This window comes from Mirounga leonina, unplaced genomic scaffold (genome assembly GCF_011800145.1).
Source record: "Mirounga leonina isolate KUSES-001 unplaced genomic scaffold, KU_Mleo_1.0 Mir_197, whole genome shotgun sequence".
NCBI lineage: Eukaryota > Metazoa > Chordata > Mammalia > Carnivora > Phocidae > Mirounga > Mirounga leonina.
The window spans coordinates 4,155,640-4,173,551 of NW_023270494.1; positions in this window are offsets into that span (position 1 = coordinate 4,155,640).

Below are 17,912 nucleotides of genomic sequence, written 5' to 3' on the forward strand. Positions count from 1 at the left end.
GATGAGCCGGACCGCAAGGACCGCGGCCTGTGGAGGCGTCTGGGGCCTGGACTCAGGAGCCCACTGCACCGTGGAGCCGAGCACCCTGCCTCCTCCAGGACTGGTCCTTGGCCTGGTGCTGCGCTGGGGGCAGCATGTGTCCTGAGCACCTGCTAAGACACAGACGCTGGTCCCCCCTTCCAGGGTTTTTGGTAATTTCAGGGTGGGGGTCCAAGCCGCCCCGATGCACAGCCAGGTTTGGTAACCTCTGCCTCTGAGTTCCTGGAGGACAAGGACGATCCCTCTTCTGCGCTGTGCCTCCCCCACCCCCTGACGCTGGGATGCCCCCTCGAAACACCAGAACCCACTTTCCTGCGTGGCCTCCTTCCCCTCCAGCGTGACTCAGAAACTGTTGTCTTCTCTCTGCTTCCCTGGTCTCGGGAGGGTGAGCTGGCCTGTGGCTGGAGCAGCTCGTGTGAAATGAGGAAAATCTTTCTAGTGGAAACATGCTGTGGACGGCCGGCCACCCTGGGGCAGGTGACGGGGGCCCCTGTTTGGCTCCAGGACGGAGCTGCTCTTGTTGCTTGCCACCCCCAATCCCCCCCACCCCACCCCGGGCTCTAAAGTCCTATAGAGTCGCCAGACAGCTGACCCAGGCTTCTGGCACATTCCAGGAAGAAGCGAAATCATTCTGCCTGGATGTGTTGTGAGCACCACCTGGTCGATCCCACCCCAACCCATTAGTTGGATCTGGAACTTGCACAGCTCAGGAGAGGGGGCATGTTAAGAAGAGTGCAATTACGAAGGACGAGAAGCCAGTGTGCCCTGAGAGAATGCAGGTGTCCTATTCGGCCCCGGGAAGCTGGGCTGGTTGGCATCAGTCCGGCCCGACCTGGGACCCACCACGGGCTCGCACCGCTCTCGGCTCCGGCTCTGTTCGGCAGCCAGGCGGCCCAGCCAGCCTCCTCCCCCTGCGCCCACAGTCACCCCTGTGTGCCACCGCTCAGAGGACCCACACTTCCCGGGATCAGACGCTGGCGTGAGGCACACCGCCCTTTTCTTGGAGGCCTGACGGAAGGACCCCACAGCTCTCTGCTCTGTTCTGGACCCTGGTCCTTGGAGACGCCCCAGGCTGCACACCCCCCCCATGGGCCACACTTCCTTGAGGGGGTGCCCAGGCTTTCCGGCAGCCCCGGACACCCAGCCTGGGGGCGCTGGCAGCCCCCCACCTCCTTCCCCCTGCCCCTGGCCCCGTGGGCCCAGCGCTCCCTGATACACCTGCTCTGGGCTGAGGCTGGACCTCCCTCTGGAGGGAGGGAGCGGCTCCCGTTTGTCCCCGCCCCTCACTGGCGCACGCTCTCTCTCTCTCTCTCTCTCTCTCTCTCTCTCTCTCTCCTTCCCCAGCCTCTCCCTCCTCCTCCCCTGCGTTTTCCCCTCCATTACATCTCCCTTACATCTCCTGGAATAAAAAACAATTCTCTTGTGTCACCTAATTCCCCCCTCCCGACAGTTTAAGGCCATGATATTAAATAATGATAATCACAAGCAGCTCTTTGTTCCGTCTTCAACCACCGCCTGTTCGCTTTAAAGCTCTCAAGCCCAAGGTCACAGGCCCCTCCACTCGGCTTAGATAAATCTTTCCCATCGCTGAATTCTGACAAATCCCCGCGTCTGCCGGCCCTTTGTTGTATATTCTTTGTTTGAAATACGGCATGCCGTGCGGATGCGTGCCGCCTCTCCACCTTTGCATATTAAATCGGGGCCGCTTCCCGGGGTAGGGAAGGGAAGGGAAGGCTGGGCCTCCTCCCGGCCCCAGCCCTCCCCTCCCCTCCCCCGCCCCTCCCCACCATTGCTCAGCCAACCCTGAGGCTCCCACGGTGGCGGCACCTCAGTCCTTTGTTCTCTGCTGCCTGCTGGTCCTCATCACCTTCCCGAAGAGCGCTTGTCTCTGCTCCTGAATCATTTATTCTTAATAACTTGATTAAATCAGGAGGTGTCATCACGGTCCCCCCCCTGCCCAAGCAGGGGTGAGAGGGTAAATGGGGATGGTGGAAGGCTCCAGAAGGGGAGGCTGAGCAGGGAGGTGGGGTGGGGGGCTCTCCTCCCCTCTGCCCTATCGACCCGGCTGGGCCCATTCCTGCAGCTCACACACCGGGTGCCCCCATCCACCCTCAGGGACTGTTTTCATTCCCCTCTCCTGCTGTGGTGGGTCGGATAGTGTCTCCCCCACAAAAATTCACGTCCACCCAGAACTTGAGAGTGTGACCTTCTGTAGAATAAAGGTCTTTGCAGATGGCATTAAGGTAAGTGGACCCCAAATCCCATGAGAGTACCTTGTGAGAGACAGGTGGGGAGGCCATGGGGAGGTGGAGGCAGAGGTCAGGTGACGGGGCCACAAGCCAAGGAGCATCGGGGACTGCAGGAGACCCACAGAAGCTGGGAGATATGGAACATTCTCCCTCAGGGCCTCCACAGGGAGCCAACCCGGCTTCTGCCCTCCGGAACTCTGAGAGAACACATTTGTGTTGTTTCAAACCTCCCATTGGGGGTACTTTGTCTTGGTGGCCCCAGGACACTAACTTAACCTCTTCCCTTCCCTTCAGGGAGGAGACCCTTCTGCAGACAAGACCAGGAGGGGCACCAACCCAGGTGTGAATGCTGGGACCTTGGGCATGAAGTGCTCAGGTCCAGGAACGGGGGTCCTCCGCCACCCCAGATTCCCAGGCAGAGAAAGGACAGAAGCTCACAGAGAGCTTCAGCCTCCTCTCCCCTCCTCCTTCGCAGGAGAGTGGCCAGGCGGTGGAGGGGCCACGTCTCCCGGGGTGACCACCTGGTGGGCTCTCTGGCCCTCCCCGCCTCTGCACTTAGGACCTGAAACATGCTCTGAGGTGGCAGAAAACGGCTCTTTCCTCCCGGTGTTTGGACCTTTGTCCCAATGCAGCCGGAGTAGGACTCATGGGTCACTCGTGTCATGGCCTTAAATGGGCACACCACCGACCAGCCGGCATTTGGCCTCCTCCCAGGGTTCCCTTCAGACCAGGGGGCTGCAGGAGCCCCACCCAGCACCCCAGCACCCCAGCATGGGGCAGGGCCTCTGAGCACCGAACAAGTGCTGAACCATGCTCAGGTAGGCTGAGGGCCCGGCGAGGACAAGTGTCTCGTCGAGGGGTGGAAGGGAGAGTGCGTGGGGATGAGCAGTAGCAGCTGCTATTTTGAGACCCCAGGAAAGGGTCGTTTTAAACCCCCCAGGGGGCCCGATGCCAGGATGGAACTTGATGTGGCAGGGCTGTGTTGGGGGAACTGCCTGCAGAGGGTAAGCAGAAGGATCAGGCGGGGACCCCGGGGAAAGAGAAGGCAGAAGGAAGGAGGGCTGTGGGAGGAGAGCCCCAGACTACCATGCAGTTGGAGGGGCCAGGGCTGGCTGCGGGGGCGCCCAGAGCAGGGACAGGCGTTAGGAGGGCAGGCTGGGGTGTCCCGCCATGCCTGTGCTCAGACGTCTGGGAGGGCGGGCGGGAACCAGGGAGAGAGGGGAGGCTGCGGGGCGCCCTCTCTGCTGGGCCGCGGGGCACCAGCATCCCGCCTGCCGCCGGCGGCCTGTGGCTCCAGGTTCTCGCATTCCCGCTCTTCTGTTTCTAAGCCTTTCCTCCTCCAGCCTCACTCAGTGTTTGAAGGTCTCCTCCTCACTCCCCTCAGTTTCATGTGTTTTCAGAGAAAGGCCAGCAAATGAGCAATGCTGTCGCCTGCATCTGAGCTCCACCGGGAAGGGAGCAGCTTGATCCTTTTGCTTTTTCCCTCAGAGGTGAGCCTAGTGGGGGTGCTTCCTCTGCTAACTGCCCTTCCAGGACTGGCCCCAGGCCATTGGCTCACAGCAGGGGTCGGTGGTGTCCCTGGGGTTGAGCCCCATATCCCCTTTCCTTCCTGTGCCCTCAAGGTCTCCCCAGGTCTGTTTCCCAAACCCTCGTCCTGCGCCTTGTCCACCTTGCTCCCCGTCTTCCCCAGAGAGCGGTGCACTCGGGTACCCCCCACCCCCGCCATCTCTAGTCCTAATCCCAGCAATTCTGCCTCCAGCTTTGCTCACCCTAATTGCATGCAGGTCCCAGTGCACCCACAGCACTCCACACCCCCAATCCAGGGGCCTCCTTGACCGCCATCACTCGGGCATTGCTGGCCTCCCCTCTCCTCTGCTCTGACTTCCCTCCACGGGCCCCTCGCCTGCTTCCCACCACCCTGCCTCGCAGTGCTGAGCCCCAGCCCACTGTTCTCGGTGTGGACCAGGCCGAGGGACAGCAGTTTGGAAGAGGTGCTCCTTCACAGTTCCGGAATGATCCATGCACACTGTCGGTCCCCTGCAGCCCCAGCCCCCCTTCTCACCTCCTACTGGACACTTCCACCTGGATTATTCAACCAACACCTGCTAAGTGTCAGACCCACGCTGGCTGCTGTGACAGGTGCTAGGGACACCCAGCCGGAAACGGGCTGTAGGGTTCCTGCCTCTCAGGAACCTAGGAGCCTGGCAGAGAGGTCTCCACACTGCCTTCCCCTGCAGCCCAGCAGACTCAAAGTCAGCCTCACCTTCCCCAGCAAACCACAGCCCCCTCAGCTGGCTCCCCGGCAGCCACTGGGACCCCTGGACCCAAACCCTAAAGGCACTATTGACCCCTCCCTCAGCCTCGCCATGACCATGCACGGCCGCCCACCAGGCCCCAGCAGGCCTCTTCCACGACTTCCGTTGTCCCTCTGGTCGGCGCCTTCCTCCCTCAGACTGAGCCCTCCACCTGCCCTCAGACTGAGCCCTCCACCTGCCCTAGCCATGTCTCTGCTCCCTCCAGCCCACGCTGCACACCTGGGCAGACCCGATGGGGGACAAGAGGCCTCAATATAGGTACCGATGTGCATGTGTAATACATGGAAGGGTGATAAGTATGTGTGCTGTCTGCTGGAACAATGAGTGGCAAACACATAGCAGGTGCCAAGACGCGGGGATTCCGCCCTGAGCCACCCAGCCGTGTTCCCTTGGACGGGGGGACAACGAAGCGGGGAGATGGGGGCTTTGGTGGCCCCTTCCAGTCTGAATTCTTTACTTCTATGCCTGACTCACCTGCGTGTTCCTGGTGGCACCCAGGGGCGTCCTCTGCCTGCTCTTGTTGGGGATTCAGGAACAGCAAGAAAAAGGAAGAGCTAAGGGGTTCCAGAGGCCACCTGCCCCCTCCTCACCCCTAGCAAGCTGCAGTCGGGTCCCAGGAAGGCCGTGTGAACCAGTGCACTTCTGGGGTCTCTGACTCCCTCCCAGTGAGGGGAAGCCCCTCGCCCACCCCTGTCCCTCCCATGGCTGCCCTTCAATCCTTGGCTAGGGAGCAGCTGGGTTTCCTCTGCTTTCTCACGCCCACTGCCCCTCGTGCTTTCCCACCTTTGAGGATGACTTCTGTCCCCACCTCTGAGCACTCAGATGAGATTTGTGCTGTAATCGGGGAGGGTGCACCTCTGCAGCTAGGCCTCCCAGTGCTTGGTCCTGCTTCCGAGATTCACGCACAGTGGGCGGCCACAGGGGCACCCCCCACCCCCATCAGGACGTGCAGCGAGCAGCGGAATGGATGCAGACCCCCGTCCCCTTGGCACACGCCTAGTTGTAACTTGGGTCTATAGACACAGAAATGGGCTAAACCCATCAACTCCGTTTTCTCCCGTGGTGGGTGGGAGGATGGATTTCTTAAACACAGAGATTTAAAATTCAGCTTTAAAACTGTAACCGAGCAAGATTTATCACTGACGATTCGCCTGGACAAATGGTTCATCGCGCCGGTGGGGAAATACACACAAGCTCTGTGCAGCCGGGAGGCGGGCAGCGTGTTGCCCTGTGCGTTAGTGCAATGAAAGGGGCAGCAGCCTGGGGAGAGGGCAGGGGTCACCTGAGGCTTCCCGTCCCAGTGCCCTGACAAGGCAGGAGCAGGGTGGGACTGTCCCATGTCACGGGCTCTTCCTGGCGGTCAACCCCCAGCCCCGGGCCATGGCTGAAGGAGCTGGGGTGGCAGATGCAGCTGTCTCGGGTCTTGGAAAGGGAGCATATGTGCTAAATACGGCCCCGCGTGTCTGCAGGGTTTGAAGGCTGTTCTGCCCCTGGGGAGCTGCGTGGGCTTGGATACTGTTCACCCACTCTGCACCCCGGTGTCCTTGCCAGTGACATGGGGAGGCACTGGCCCAGGAGGGTCCTTGGGGGATGTGTCTATCGTGGTTCCTGGCCCACGTAAATTCCCAAGGTATGCGCACTGCGCATCGCCCCATCTTTACTACGCGGAGAGCACCCCCAGGTGCCTGGCACTCCAGCGGTGCCCACAGACGGGCATTTATAACCTCCCATGTTTCTCCCAGAATAGACCTGTTCACCTACAGCAGTGGGGCACTGATTCTTTGAAATACCACATCAGCAGGGCGCCTGGGTGGTGCTGTCGGTTTTGGCTCACGTCCTGATCTCGGGGTCATGGGATCGAGCTCAGCGGGGAGTCTGCTGGAGATTCTCTCTCTCCCTCTCCCCCCGGCCCTCTCCCCCCACGCTCTCTCTAAAATAAATATGTAACTCTTTTTTTTAAAAAGATTTTATTTATTTATTTGAGAGAGAGAATGAGAGACAGAGAGCATGAGAGGGAGGAGGGTTAGAGGGAGAAGCAGACTCCCTGCCGAGCAGGGAGTCTGATGCGGGACTCGATCCCGGGACTCCAGGATCACGACCTGAGCCGAAGGCAGTCGCTTAACCAACTGAGCCACCCAGGCGCCCTAAATATGTAAGTCTTTAAAAAAATACCACATCAGCAAGACTTTTAAAGAAGGGCCAGGGTCTGAGCCACAACCATTTTTGCCTCGCGTCTCTCCAGGCTGCAAACCCCAGTGACCACAGCAACTACTCTCTCCCTCCTGAGAACTCCAGGTGCATTTTTGTCCGTTTCACGCAGTTTCGGGGAGCTGCTCTCTGCACCTGCATGCGGCCACTTTCCTCAGGAGTCCAGTGCAATGATTTCTGCGTGGGTGGAGTGGATCTATGTCCCTCAGGGCTGAGGAGGGCAAGCGGGTGGACACCTGCCCTGTTCCTGTCTCCATTTGTGGGGTGCCAGGTGTCCAGGTAAGGAGCAGAAGGAAGGTAGGGAGGACCGCTCTGTCCTCAGTCAGGGGCTGCAGGAGGCTGGATGAACTGACCAGCAGGGTGGGTGCGGGCAGGGCTGGATGGCCTCTGCACTCAGCTGGGAGCCCCTGCCTTCACCCCCCTACTCCCGTGGGCTCTCTGGTACAACCTGGGAGCCGGAGGGATGCAACAGCATTAACACCAAACCCTCGCCTGCCCTCGAGAAGCCTTCAGGCCAGCAGAGAAATCAAACAAAAAAACAATCAGTCCCATTTCAAAAATGATGACCGCTATTCATAGCAGCGGAAAGGTAGAAACAAGGCAAGTGAGGACCAGAGAGACCAGATGTGGTGCATCCACACAATGGAATGTTCCTCGGCGAAACACTAACACCTGCTACATGTGGATGAACCTGGAGGACGTGATGCTCAGTGAAAGAAGCCAGCCACAAAAAGACAAATATTACATGATTCCAATAATATGGCACGTCTGGGAGAGGCAGATCCATAGAGACGGAGAGTAGAGTCGTGGTTGCTGGGGGTTGGGGAAGAGGGGGGATTGGAGTGACTGCTGGTGGGATGGTGCTTCTTTTTGAGGCAATGACAGCTGTTTGGAACTCAAGATCCGTGGTGGTTGTGCAACTCTGTGAATATACTAAGTACCATTGAATTGTTCACTTTAAAATGGTTAATTTTTTATGTGAGTTATATCTCTATTTTTTTAAAAGATTTTATTTATTTATTTGACAGAGAGAGAGCGCACAAGCAGGGGGAGCGGCAAGCAGAGGGAGAGGGAGAAGCAGACTCCCCTACTGAGCAGGGAGCCTGATGCGGGGCTCGATCCCAGGACCCTGGAATCGTGACCCGAGCCGAAGGCAGATGCTTAACTGACTGAGCCTCCCAGGTGCCCAGTTATATCTCAATTTAAAAGAATGATTCCAAATTGTCAGAGGTCCATGAGGGAAACAAAGCAGGGGCTGAGCCGGTGAGGAGCCCTCCCGCCCCCACCGCAGGTCCTCTGAGCCACCAGAATTTGGGGCCGTGAGTGGAGGGACCCCTCCTGCCTCTAAGCCAAGAGCAGGGTAGGAGCCTGCAGGCGGGACAGACACACTGACCACGGGGACAGACCTCCCGCCCTGTGGGCCAGCTCTACGGGATTTCGAGAAGCCAGCTGTCAGGCACCCACCTGACCACCGGCTCTGCCCCACCTGGATTCTGTCCACGTGACTGCTCCCACTTCCCCACCAGAACCATCGCTGGGCTGGGGCATCCCCTGAGTGGCCTGCAGGCAGAGCATTCAAACAGGAATAGAAAGCATAGAAAGGGTCAGATTGCATGAAATGTCCATTTCGGGTCCACAGACACTTTTATGGACCTGGGTTTTGCAACATCTCCTTCTTGCTATCAGTCAAAGTTTAAGAAGTGTGAACAACTATGTTTTCGGTTAACAGCTCCCCCGTTGCAGCCTTTCATACTCTCCTCACCATCTCTGTGTTTTTTTTCTGTCTTTAAGTTGCAAAGGCCTGGGACAGCAGAGGGGGGACCTGTAAAAGGGTTATTTGGGTGGGCTGGTCTCCTTGTGTCCCGTGACGCACCGAAGGGTGCTTGGATTTGGTTGTGGGGGCAAGGGAGGACACACGGAGTGAGGTCAGGCTGGGACAGGCTCCCTGGGACGCTGGGCAACTCTGTGCTGCACGGAGAGTCACAGGGCTCGGTCCAGGACGCCTTCCCAGTTACCCCACGGGGAGCGGCCCCAGCATGCTGCACAGTCCTGAGACGTCACTGTCGCCCGGGCGCCTCTCCCTTTTTGGAAGGGGCTGGTCTCGCCCGTGCCATCCCCACCACCAACCCTGCGCCCGTCCCACACAGGTGACCAATAAATCTCTCCAGGTGGGCTGCCAGGTGCCAAGAGTGCAGCCCCCCAGCTCCCAGGGCCGAGGGGAGCTGAGACAGATCCGAGGGGACATTGTCGAGCCACAGGGGCATGACAGTGCTGACGGGAGATGGGCTTTCGGTTGTTTCCGTCTTCAAGCCCGGGAAGGAGCCATAGATCTCCGAGGAAAGGGTGGTGTGGGGGAGGGGCCAATTTGGGGGAAATTCGTGGCAGGCTCTTTGCAGACGATGTACAGAGAGAGGCCCAGACGTGCCAACAGCGACGGACTCGGCCCTCGGGCCAGCAGAGCCCCTCCCAGACCCCCAGGGCGCGCGCACACGAACACATACATGCAGTTGGTTCTCCCACCTGGGCTTTCTGAGGACAGGGCCCCCGATGGCTTTGTTGTTAAATGGACTAACGCTATAATGGCAAATTTACTGACTGTGTGCATTCTGTGTACGCCACCGGGCTAAGCTTCTTGCATGCATCGACCTGCTCGATCCTCCCAACAACCACAGTCATCTCTCTTTCGCTGATGAGGGAAACGAAGCTGAGAGAGGTCAGGACACCTGCCCAAGGCCATCCGGGTAGCACATGGCAGAGCAAAGACTCTGTCCCAGTTGCTGTAGCCGCAGAGCCCACCTTCTTTTTCGTGACATGACCTGGACCCCCAGATCCAGAAGGGCAGATGGATGCCTGCCTCCTTCCATGCCATGCTCACGGTCACCTGGGCTCACTTATCCCCACACCCTATAAATCTGCACTAGTAAACAAGCTCTAGCTTCAAGCAGAGACAAAATTCCATGAAAGGCAGCTTGTTGGTTCAAAATAATTGCCTCCTATCATGATGTGTTAAAACTGAGGAGTAACCAGGGCTCCGGTTACCTTAAGATTTATGGTACATGGCATGCTGTTCTTTCCACCACAACACATTTGCATAAAGTGCTTATATTACCGCAGCTTCATTGGACCTGAAAATGCAATATGACTCCAATAACATTTCTCTGGAGGTAGACAATGGGCTGAAACAGAAACACCATGTGTTGCTGCAGCTCTGTGTCTTTATTAACAAACATGCCAGGACGCATTGCTGAAATTGCACAATTGAAATGGTGTGAACAGCCCCACCTCACACAGGGTGGCTCTTGCCTTCCTCCGATCCATCTTACTATTTCCTGAGTGTCAAAGCATTGCTTTCAACATGTAAGAAAGCCCCCAGTTCAGACGTGCGCGTTCCTGCAGTTCAACTCCTTTGCCCCTCTGGTATCACTTTGCATTTTCAGCGAAGATGTGGTCGGAGATACCAGGTTTTCTTGATTCAAAAATCTTTGCTCTTTGAGCCAAAAAGACGACTCAGGATTGGAAGATGCTCTTGTGAGGGCTGCCCGGGGCTCCAGGCTGGAGGCAGGAGATGGCCCATGGGACCTTCTGTGCCCTGCTAACCAGAGAGGGGAAGGCAGAGCCGGAGGCATGGACAGGACTCAAGGGGAGGGGCGCCTGGGTGGCTCGGTTGGTTAAGCGACTGCCTTCGGCTCAGGTCATGACCCTGGAGTCCCGGGATCGAGTCCCGCATCGGGCTCCCTGCTCGGCGGGGAGTCTGCTTCTCCCTCTGACCCTATCCCCTCTCATGCTCTCTCTATCTCATAGTCTCTCTCAAATAAATAAATAAAATCTTAAAAAAAAAAAAAAAAAAAAGGACTCAAGGGGAAAAGGCGCTGCTATCCGGTGATGTGAACGCTCCATTGCCCCGTGGATGTCCTTTTAACATCTGGTGCCGTGAAAATCAAGGCCCAATGTGTGGGAGGATGCTCAGGCTCATTCATAATTAAAGAAATACAAATTGAAACAATAAAATAAGACTTTCCCCCTGTCCAACGGGTAGAACAGCAGAGACTTCCATAGCAGCCAGCCTCGGCAGAGAAGTGGGGAGCGAGGCTTGTTCTCAGCACTCCTCGGTGCCATGGAAGTGGGAACAAAGCCTTTAGATCCTCGTGACACCGAGCGGGGTCCAAAGGCTGGCACCTAGAGCTCGTCAAAATGCAGATTCTCGGGCGCCACCCTGGCCTTGCTGGTGGGAAGCTGGGAGCGGGGCCTGGCAGCCTGCGGTTTGGGCCCCCCAAGTGACTGATGCTGGTGGAGCCCACAGTCTGAGAAGCGCTGCTGGGCCTGGGAGGACAACTGCTTTTTTATGCTGAGTGTCCATCTGGTCACGGTGCCGAATTGTCCATTGGTTCTCACCATTTGTCGGCTGATTCTGCTGGATATTCTGGGTAGAGGATTCTGTTGTCGGAAAATAATGACAGATCTGTCTTGTCCTTTCTGATTTGTGTACGTCTTATTTCTGTTTCTTATTTTCTGTTCCATTTGCCGGGACCTTCAGAGCGGTAATGGATTCTGTTCTGCTTTTAGGAATTGTTCTACAGACAGGCATCTTTGGACGTGTATGTGAAGATGGTGGCAGAGGACCGTTCCCCACAGTGGCCTCTGCAAGAGCAAAATGCTGGAGAGGCCAGAACGCCCATCGGTGTGGGGCTGGTTAATACACCAGGGCTCAGCCAAGCACTGGAATGCTATGCAGCCATGAAAAGGTTGGGGTCCCTCCAAACAAGCAGATTTTAAGAGACTGCAGACACGTGTCATTTGAAAAGGAAAGACGCAGCTTGGCGTGCACAATACAGAGATACACAAACACACGTGCTCCCATGCACACACAGAGTTTGGAAGGTTACCAGGTCATCATTCTTCCTAGTTGCTTCTGAGGAGGAGGCCTGGGGGCCTGGGGCAAGAGGGACAGGGACTCGGGCACACACTTCTTTTCACTATTTTAATTTTTATATTCTGAAAGTGTTTACTTTTTCAGTAAAAAAGTTAGTACACATTTCTGAAGGAGTTTTTTAAAAATAGATACACGCGGGCTGGTCAGAAATGCATGCCTCTCCCTCTAGGTCAGGGCTTCTCAGCCTGGGCTGCATACTAGAATCCCATGCACCTGCTGTTCAAGGAGCAGAGCACGGAGCAGACGTCTTGTTGGCTGACGTCTCTGGCTGACGTCTCCCTCTGGCTGACGCCTCCCTCTGGCTGACGCCTCCCTCTGGCTGACGTCTTGTTGGCACCGAATCCTGTTTCCAGGGGCCGATGTCAACTCAGCAAGAAGCCAACGTCAGGGTTCATTCAGCAAATTCACCCTCACAATTTAACTTGAGCGGTTTCACCGAAAGCAGAGTTTCTGTTCCCCAGGACACCCTGGGCACCTTGCCCTCCACACTTGGAGATGTCAGGGGAGTTTTTCTTCAACAGCTGGCGGTTAAGGTCGTGGCCTTGGGCCCCGTGGATCCAGGTGCAAATTCCCCCACTACTCTGGAGCTATGGGACTTAGCTGGGTTTCCTGACCTCTCTGGGCAGAGCTGTGCCAACTTTCGGGGATGTTAAGAGGATGGACGAAGAAAAGGTGAGGTGAAAAGTCAACAGACGTGCTCTTGGAGGAGCGTCATACTAACCCAACCCCAGGTGCTGGGTGTCTTCACGTGGTAACATCTTCATGTTCATACAGGGAAAGTTGCAGGCAGGCATCCTTCCTCCCTGCGCCTTTCATGGCCACCCTCTGCTCTCTGGTGTTTATTCCAGGCTTAATGTCCAGGAAGGGTTTTGGACTTCCTTTTGCACACGGGGAACCTGGAGTCAGAGGTTACACGACTTGGCAAAGTCAGTGGCAGAAAACAAAGCACAAGGGTCCGGATGCTGCGTCCTGGACAATGACACTTTCTGTCCCTTGAATCCCACCTCTTCCTCCTGCCTCGCAGACGTTATCAGGAAAAGGCCAGATACAACCTGAACATACTCTATGCGTGTTCCACTCTTATAAGGAAGGGAAAAATAAGAAGGATATGGACCAACATGTTAAATGGTCGGATTATAAATTCTTTTTATTTTCTTCCTTATCTTGATTGCCTAGAATCTGTACAATCATATGCACTTCCTTTGCAAAGGTGGAAACACCTCATATATATTTACCGTACCAGTTTTGAAAAAAATACATATTATATATTGACACCTAGGAAACGGAAAAACAAACACAGCTACAAAATGACGAGTGTCATGTTAAATTTTAAAAGCACAATACAAATCTGTCCATTCAAACATGAAGACAAAAGCTAAGGTGTTGGGGTGGCGTGATTTCTGAGCGATGGTTATGGAGCAACATGGTCCTCTTCGGTACTTTCCGAAATGCTAACAAAGATATATACTACTTTTAAAATGATCAAGTGTCACCTTTTCCAAGAGGACTTTTCTAGATACTGTGTGGGGAACATTCACCTGCCCTTGGGGCAGGAAATCATTTCTGCCCCCTTCCTCTTCGCTGTTTTTATTCATCGCCTCCCCTACTACCGGGGTTATGCGATGCAGGCAGGTTTTGTCTCTCTGGACGCTGGGTGTCAGTTCTCGAGGTCCGGGACCTTTGCCCAGAAGAGTGTCCGGCAAGTGATGGGTGTTCACCCTGCTGGATGAGTAATAGATGGATGGGAGGCAGGCGAACGGACGAAGAAGGAGGGGCTCGCGTTGTGGGAAGCAGGTGGATAGATCAGAAATGTGAGTTTCATCATCCTGATGTATATCGAGTCCCTCCTATGTGCTGCTCGCTCTGCTGGGCGCTGGATACGGAAGACGTGCTCATGGTCCGCAAGGAGCATGACCCCTGCGGAATCTGGCCGAGGTGGGGGGCAAGCAGGGAGGGAAGGGAATGAACATTTATCAAGTAATATATTTCATGTCAAGCTCTATGTACGTTATCTCATGTAATATCCTCAGCGATGCGCCAAGACTGATAGTAGAAGATCCGTCTCTCCCCGCGGCAGGTGCTTATTTAGAAGATGGAGATGATGCACAAGCCGAGGTGTGTGGAGGGCTTCCAGTGTTCTCGGCACTTGGCAGGTGCCATTTAATGGCGCTCACAACATCCATGCAGTGGGCACGGTGCCCACAGAAGCAGAGACAAAGCTGAGGCCTGGGGGACGGGGCAGGGGCTTGAGTAATTTGGCCGCGGCCCCCAGACTCGTGAGGATGGAGTGGGACCCCGCGGAAGCTGGCATCTGTAACGTCAGGTGTGTCTCCCAGGGTCGTGACGGGGAGCAGACAGGAGCAGACGGGGTCTGAAATCCATGGCACATGGTAAGTCCTCAGTAAAAACAGGCTCAGTGAGTATTTGTGGTTCACAGATGGGGAAACTGGGGCTCGGAACTGTTAGGGGACTTACCTGAGGTCCAGGAACATAAGCCGGGCCGCTAAGGATCCGAGCCCAGGGCTCTCTGGCACCGAGGCCCCCGTGTCGCCACAGTATAAGAGCCTATAAACAGAAGATGAAAACGCAGTGGGTTAAGGATGAGAGGTGGCCAGAGTCTGCCACGCTGACCTGCAGGACAGGGAACCCTACAGGATCGATGGGGTCTCACGGAGGAGATGCAGGCCAGCTGCAGGACTGGAGAAAATACCCAGAAGGGAAACAGAGGCTCTTTCCTGCGGAGGGATTACAAGTGCGAGGCCCAGAGGCATGACAGAGCTGTGGCTGGACGTGATTTAAATGCAGGGTAGGAGGGCTCGGATCTCGGGCAGATAGACCAGGGCCAGGTCTGACGAGTACTCAGTGACCTTGGGCTTCACCCTGGAGATGCTGGTTCTCAAGCCTGGCTGCACATTAGACCCCCTGGGGAACTTAAGCATATGGCAGAGTCCGGAGCCCCCCAGACCTGTGCAGGACAGGCAGCCAGCTGGCTGGAGCAGAGTGAGGGAGACGCTGGGGCCAGAAGGGGGCCTGGTCACTGATGACCCTGGAGGGCCATCGGGAGGCCTCTGGCTTTTCCTCTAAGATTTTAAGCCGAATCTGTCTGGTCCCAACGTCTGTGTCCTTGGATGGCAGAGGGAGACGCTTGGAGGGAGCAGAGCCTGGCTGAGGGGAGAAGCCTCATCAGGCTGCAGGAATTGTCCCAGTGAAAAGTCAAGTCTCCACCCAGACTCTGCACAATGGGAATCAAGAGAAAATCAGGTTCCAGAGATGCCTGAAGGGCAGGAGGACAGGTCGTCCTGGGGCTCCCAAGGCAGAGGACAGCGCTCCCCAGCCTGGTTGCTGTGCGCGCCTCGCCTGCAGCATTGCTGAGCCTGGAAGGGCCCCCCATACAACAAGCTAGCATGGGCCCCACAAAGCACCTCCCAGCAGGACTCGGTGTCTGAGCCATCACTGCGGAGGCGGGGGCAGTCAAGGGAGGAGAGACAGAATCAAGCACAGTAGTTAGGAGGATGGGGTGAAAAGAAGACTCTCCCCACCCAGGGGAGTGGGGGGCCCACCAGCCCAAAAGGGAGGCTGCCCGAGATGGAGGCCGGGCCTTGGCAGAGGGCGTGGTGGGTGTCTGGAATCTTTTGGCCGCTGTGGAAGTCGTCATAAGACGTGGGCCCCAATCCTATCTCTCCAGGAAACAGGCCTCGACGCTGACACGCCCCCCCTCAGTGTTGGGGGTGGGGGTGGGGAGACGTCGATGCTGGACACATGCAAGGGGACAGGGCAGTTGGCAGGAGAGGAAAGTAGACCCAGACCATCTGCATCGACTAGATTTAAGCTGCTGGAAGTTCTCATTTTCCATTTCTATCTCATATTGCAGTTAAAAAATAATGACATAGGGTTACAGAGCAGCCTCCCCCTCCTCAGTAATTACCAAATTAACACATTCTAACAGGCCAGCCCCCGGCGGCGCGCTGTGATTAATGTCGAGGGCGATTAGCTGCAGAGCCTTCCCGGCTGCGCTGACCTCCTTAAATAGCCTGATCCCGTGCGCGGGGTCTCTGGGGCAAGTCCCTGCCGCGCACACTCCCTCCGCCTCAATTTAATGGGATCTGGGGCCAGGTGACCCCGCAGGTCAGGGAGGCAGCTCCCCCACTCAGCCAGGAAGCTGGAAAATGAGCCCCAAATTAATTTATTCAGCCAATTCCTCAGGCAGGTGGGGAATGAGTGTGTCGACTTGCCAGGCAGGGGCTGCAAGATGAAAGTAGGATGCGGATGCTGCCTTCTGGAGCTTGCCGTCCAGGGAGGGGTCGGAAAACGATGTGGGGCCAGCTTGGTGCTGACCCCAAGCTCCGGACGGACACAGGGAGGAGGATGGGGGCTGGTGCGGACAGCGGCTGTGGGAAGGCCAGGGCATGGGGTACGTCCCCCAAGCCAGGTCCGTGGGTCCGCGGCAGGAATTGAGCTGAAAGCCAAAGGGTGACACAGCTCGAGCAGGGGAGCGGATGTTAACGAGGAAACCACAGGAAGGAGGAGGCGTCCGGCCTGGGTGTGGCACAGTCCCCGTGAGTGACACCTGGCTTTGGCCGGATGCACACTGGTGACAGGGAGGGGGAGAAAGGGGTGTGGGGGGTGGGGCCAGCCAAGTGAGGGACACGCCAGGCTGCTGATCCCAGGGCAGGTTAGAGACCAGGGAGGAAGCTGACGCTGAGTCCAGGCAAGAAAGCACCACTCTGGTCTCAGGGCCAGGGGGAAGGAAGGCAGGAATTCAGAGGAAATCGCGAGGAATCCGAGGAGGAATCAGCGAGGCTCATACAGGGTTAGACCTGACGCCCAGGGGAAAGGCAGGGGATGACGTCTGAGGCCACCCTCCAGGAGGGGAGGAAGCTCGGGGCCAGGAACCTGCTGGCTGGGGAGGGCCCGGCGGAAGCAGGGCGGGGGGCTCAGTGGGGAGGCTCTGCAGGGAGGACAGGGAGGGCAGCCCGTGCTGGACCCTGAGGTGTGGAGGGGCCGGTGTGGGCCCCAGGGAAGGCCTGCAGACTCGGGAGTCGCCCAACCCAGGCCTTGAAATCTAAGGAGTAATCTCCACTCTCGGACCCCCTTCAAAGCACATCCTGGGGGAGGAGGAGGAGTCCAGATTCCAGACACCAGACGTTCATTTTCCTAATCAGCCGAGCTCTAACCACAGGCCCACTCCAGCCTCGGCTCTAATAAAGCGGCATCCGGAAACCACTCCTCAGCCTCCAACTGCCTTTGGCTGCAGCACCTGGGACCAGGACGGGAGGGGGAAGGACCACCGGGTAGCTTTAAAGGTGGTGCTGGACCACAGCGGCCGCACCGTTTTGTACTCCCACCAACAGTGCGAGAGGGCTCCAGTTTCTCCACATCCCTGCCAACACCTGTTATCGTTTGTTTTCTGTTTGAGAGTAGCTGTCCTAATGAGTGCAAATGGTATCTCCCTGCAGGTTTGATTGGCATTTCCCTGATGATTAGGGATTTCCGAATCCCCGCGATTTCCTCGCGATTTCCTCTGAATTCCTGCCTTCCTTTCCCCTGGCCCTGAGACCAGGGTGGTGCTCTCTTGCCTGGAGCATCTTTTCCTATGTCCGTTGGCCATTTGTGTGTTCTCTCTGGAGAAATGGGTAGATGAACGCACAAAGGAAATATGTCATATGCCTACAATGGAGTATTAGCCTTAAAAAAGAAAGAAGTCCTGCCCCTTCGACCAGATGGACGAATCTGGAGGACCTGATGCTCAGGGAAATAAGCCAGGGACAGAAAGAGCAATAGTGCATGACTCCGGGCATCCGAGGCATCTCGGAGAAGCAGGGAGGAGAAAGGTGATTGTCGGAGGCTGGGGGCAGGGAGAAGTTCCGCGGAAGTTCATGCAGGATACAAAATCCCACGGATCTGCTGTTCAACCTTGTGTCTCTTGTAACAGTCCTGTATTGTTCACTTAAACATTTGTTAAGAGGACAGATCTCATGTTAAATGTTCTTACAATAATAAGATAATAAAATTTAATTTGAAAGGTGGCTCTGGTAGCACCTGGCCTCTGAGAAGCTGAGCTGCCAAAGACAATTTTTTTTTTTAAAGATTCCATTTATTTATTTGACAGAGAGAGACACAGCGTGAGAGGGAACACAAGCAGGGGGAGTGGGAGAGGGAGAAGCAGGCTTC